Genomic DNA, 5,154 nt, shown 5'->3' with positions numbered 1-5,154 from the left:
GATATAGCAAAGAGCAAGTCAAACAGTCACTGTCCATGCATCACACCACAGTGTGACCCGGTGAGGATGCAAAGCTCCCACATCCTAGTGAGAGCTGCTCACCTCTAATGTTAAGAAAAACGTGTTTCCCTCTGAGAGAAAGCCCTTTATAAAACAAGGTGTTAGGAATTCAGCTAGAATTTCCTGTTTCCAATAAGCCAGGTGGAATGAAGTGGGTAAGCCAGTACTGAATGCTCCATATTCTGGTTTTCTCATTCTCAATCAAATAATGGTTTTTATTTTGCATGATTCAGTGCTTTATTACGTTGCTAAATCCCATTTATCTCTGTCAGGCCTGCTTTACCCTGAGGTGTTCTTTTGGTGTGTGTTTTTTTAACCATATTTTGTATGGCACCAATACCTGCATATTGTTTAAAACAACACCAGTTAAGAGTTAACTCCCAGCAGGAGAAAAAAAGGCCAATTGAGTCCCCACAGCTGGATATCTATCAAGAAATCACCAGTTCTCTGACGTTTGCTGTGGGCAAAGGAAAACAAAGCTCTACTAGCCATAAATCAACCCCTGTGTGCGGGTACTGTCAAAATGAGCTGCTGATCCAACCTGCGGGCCAAGAAGTGCTGTCTTTTCTACATCCCAGTGTTTGGAAATGCCCTTGTGCTCAAGGAAGAGCTGGGGTGCCTCAAATACAAACATCCAGAAGGTAATGGGCATCTCCAGGTTGTGTGGGAAACTTCATTAGGTGCCTTTAAAAGCCAGGCCTTTCTCACATAAGCTGTTAATTGTGCCTTGCTTGAGATAAGTATATTAAAAATATTCCAGCTACAGATGGGCTTTGAAATCAGAGCTGGATTTTAAATATCAAAATGTCTGGAATGGTTTGATATTTCTTCTTCTTCTTTTTTTTTTTTTTCTTTCCCCCCTTCCTCTATTAGAAAGATGAGAAACAAACCCTAGGCTTTTTGGGTCCAAACTTTCATATAGTTGTATGGGGTGCCTGCCTGGGTTTTGGCCTGCTCCCATCTCCATCTATTGTATTAAAACAGTTAAAGGCATTCTTCTCTTCCCCCTTTTCCCCTGCAGCTGGAAAGTATCCCCTGCTTTCGTGCAAACAAACATCAATGCTGCCTGTTGTATAAGCCTGTGGTTGGTTCAGTTTGCCTTCACTGGAGTGACCTATATATCTGTAACTTCATACAAGATGTGTAGGTGTGGGATTAAAATCTTTCCAATCAGACAATTTTCAAATGCATAAAAAGTTTGACTTCTGTCAGGAGCCTCCCCTGTTTGGACAAGATGAGCAGGAAATCCAGACGCGTTCCTGAGATGTGAGGCGTAAAAAAGGAACAAGAGTATGATGACATCAGCCTATCTATTTGGTGAGTTTTTGGAGTCTGAGGACTTTCTAATATTGTGTTTTTCACATCTAAAGTGAATGCTCAGTGCTGCAATGTTTCTAGTGATCTCTCTGTGGATAAACTGCTTCTCTCCTGCACCTCAGCACCACAATGAACATCACAATCAGACACAGAGATCATGGTAAAATGTCCCTGCATTCAAATATTGCAAATACTTTTATAGAGAGAGCTGATTTCAGAATACCACTGCAAAAATCACTTGATTCTCTGAAAATAAGTAATAGCTTACAAATGAAAGTTGAGAAAGAAAGGCTTCTTCACTTTTACAATGTACAGAGCAATATGTGCACCAGGGCTGTCTGTCAGCACTGACTGATGATTCCTGAGTCTGGGTCCTGTTTCATGGCAAAGCCTGTGCTCCCAGCTTTGGAACAAAAGATCACCAGAGATAACAGAAGGAAAACACATCCCAGCTATTGACTAAGCAGCCTCACCTTCACTCTGCAGCTAATTGCTAGGTAAAAAACTGTAGTAAAAATGTCCATTTTATCAACCAATTTGGTTTATTTCTGCTCCAGATAAATGAAGCAATATTCCATTACCATCTCTGACCATGGTTTATTTTTTTCTATGTAGACTTGTTATGACAAAATTTCTTTCATTTTAATTAAATTTTTCTAGATACTATCTTCATACAATTAGCACTCAGAGAGGTATAATCACTACTTTTAATAGAAGAGGGTTAATGCTTGTTAAAAATGCTGGAGTAGCATTTGTCACTACTTTTGTTTTTCTGTCTGCAGGGAGAGGATGATCAAGGGCTCCTCAGATCTGCTTCTCCTGGGTGATCTTCATACCAATTTAAGTCCTGCTCTACCAAGTGGGTAAGTGCTTGGTTATTTTTGGCACACAAATAATCTGGTGACTTCAGTGAGGTTGTTGGAGTGTTTCAATGACACAGGTTTGAAATGAAGCATTTGCTTAAATACTTGACTGCCTTCTGGGTTTGACCTCTGCTTTTTTTTTCTGCAAAACTGATTTCATACAACTCATTTCTAGTTAACAGCCACCACTGCTTGGAACTGGACTGAGATTTCATTTAATTTATATTACCAGAGAGCTACAAGGTGGTAACAACTTTCTGCTGCTGGCACGATCCAGCCTGAGCCAAGATGAACAAGCCTGGAAATGAAGGAGAATTCAGCCTGTGCCTTGATTTCCTTGGGGGGGAAGGGACAAAGATGACTGCAAGTGTAGGGCTCCTATCAGCCAAGGCAAGCAAACACTAAATATTTTCAAAGTGACCTGAATTAACCTTCTTGTAATGGCAAAACACACACAGGTAGAGCTGTCAAGGACACAGCAGTCCTGCTTCCCTGCTGACAGCCTCCAGGGATGTCCCAGGTACCAAAGGACACTTCAAGTGGCCCCAATAACCTGTGTTTAGGCAACAGAGTTATACCTTCCTGACTGAGAATGGTCCCAAATGGGGATTTGCACCAAGGACAGGCAACCTTGCTGCTTGGCCACATTCTGAAGTTCATTCTCAGGAAAACTCCCACTAATTTAAGGCATGCCAGGATTTCATTTACTGCTGGGAAATGTGAAACCTCCCTGGCTAAAGTATCTTAATTAGGCCATTAGAGCCTGGTATAAAATGGCTGAGATAAACAGGGGCAGGAGGGCACAAGATATTGTCAATGCATTGTAAAGCCTTTTCTGCTCAGCCCCGAGTTCAAACTGTCCAGATCCACATTTTCATGGGATAAAACACTTGAGCCCTCTGTGGGGTGGCTCCTGGTAGGGCCCTTAGGTCTGTGCTTTTCACTTGACCTGTGGGCAGGGATCCACAGCTTCTCTCCCCTCTGCTGCCTTGTGCCGCTTGGACTTTCAGTTTCTAATTCTGGTGTTTTTTAATTTGGTGCAATTTTTGGATTCACTGTGTGTGTTTGGGGCAGTTTGAAGAGCCTCATCTTCGGTTTTCCTGTGCAGGGGCTGGTTCCAGAATGGGGGATCTGTCACCTGTTCTCTTCATATTGCTTTTCCAGAAGTGTTTTAACGGCTGTCATTAGTTACTCCAGGAGACTGAAATCAAAGAATTTGGTGAATCTGGGGCCTGTGTTGTATGTATGTGTACAGGAGGAGATGCAGATCATAGAATCATAAAACAGAATAACAGAATGGTTTGGACTGGCCATCCAACCTGGCCTTGAACACTTCCAGGGATGAGGCAGCCACAGCTTCTCTGGGCAACCTGTGCCAGGGCCTCACCACCCTCACAGGGAAGAATTTTTTCCTGATATCTGATCTATGACTACTCTCAGTTTGAAGCCACTGCCCCTTGTCCTGTCACTTCATGCCCTTGTAAAAAGTCCTTCTCCACCTGTCTTGTAGGCTGTGAAGGTACTGAAAGTTGCTATCAGGTCTCCTTTAAGCCTTCTCTTCCACAGGCTGAACAACCCCAACTCTCTCAGCCTTTCCTCATAGGGGAGTTCTTTGGTGGTGTTTTTGTATTAAAAAGTGACGAATCCAAAATATTCACCTTAAAAGAGCAAAAGAGGGACTTCTAGAATGGCATAACAGTTTTTTTTTTTTCTACAGATAGATGGTAAAAATTTCTCATTTTTACTTTGAGACTCATAATTTCTGATGTCAAGAATTTATGCTCAGAAGTGAGATAAGGCTAAAAGCTGTACATGTGGGAAATTAAATGCAAGTGTGAAACTCTCAGCTTATTACTCACTACCAGCAGTCTGCACATTCCTGCAACTAGGTTTGTATTCTTATCATTTGAGAGCTAGTACTTGATCAGGCTGTTAGACTTGCGTGAGTTATTGTTTCTTTTTATTTGTTGTTGTTGGCTTTTTTTTAATCCAAATAATCTATTGGAAGAACACATGTGGTGACAAATATTATTGCTGAGTTTGCCCGTATTTAGGAGCTGAAAAAGTCTGGAAAAGTAGAAATACTATGATTCCTAAAACCATTAGTGAAAATTACATTTTTGTTTAAAGAGTGCACAGAGTTTTTAAGAATAAAAATCCCACACTGGCTGTAGCCTCTGTGGCAGCTGGGCCTTCTTCCTCTAGTGGGTGTGGGGAGGCTGCAGTGTCCCTGCTTTCTGGGGCAGAAAAGGCTTTTAGAGTTCTCTTTACATCGAGGGTGAGGGTGTTTTTTTGTTAAATTGGTGGTAATTATCTTAAGCAAACATGTGCTGTTGGGCCTGTTCAGCCTCGAGAAGAGACACTGAGAGGGGATCTCATCCATGTGTGTCAGTGTCTGCAGGGAGGAGACAGAGGATGGACCAGGCTTTGCTCGGGAGTGCCCGAGGCCACGGGCAGGACAAGATGGGACAAGAGGACACAGGCAGGAACTGATGCCCATGAAGTTCCACCTGGACATGAGGAAGAACTTTGCTGTGCAGTGACCGAGCACTGAACACATTGTCCAGAGAGGGTGTGGAGTCTCCCTCACTGGGAGAACTGTCTGGACACAATCCTGTGCCATGTGCTCTGGGATCAGGGAGGTGGGAGCAGATGCCCCACTGTGGTCCCTCCCAGCCTGACCCATCCTGTGATTCTGTGAAGTCCCGCACAGGGAATGCAGCTCTGTTTGCTTCCGACTAAAAAGAAAAATAAAAATAAAGGATTCGTGGCTCCTGAAGTTTGAAAGCCATAAACCAGAGGGTGACACAGGCTGAGTGACCACACCAAGCGCAGTCTCCGGGCAGAGGGGAAGGGTCTCAGCCACGGGGACCGCCCGCGCCCCCGCACCGCGGGGAATTTCCGAGGCTTTCCG

The sequence above is a fragment of the Manacus vitellinus genome, unplaced genomic scaffold (assembly GCF_001715985.3).
Source record: "Manacus vitellinus isolate BGI_N305 unplaced genomic scaffold, ASM171598v3 scaffold_66_pilon, whole genome shotgun sequence".
NCBI classification, from domain to species: Eukaryota; Metazoa; Chordata; class Aves; order Passeriformes; family Pipridae; genus Manacus; species Manacus vitellinus.
The sequence above is the reverse complement of the archived record's forward strand: the minus strand, read 5'-3'. Positions refer to the sequence as shown.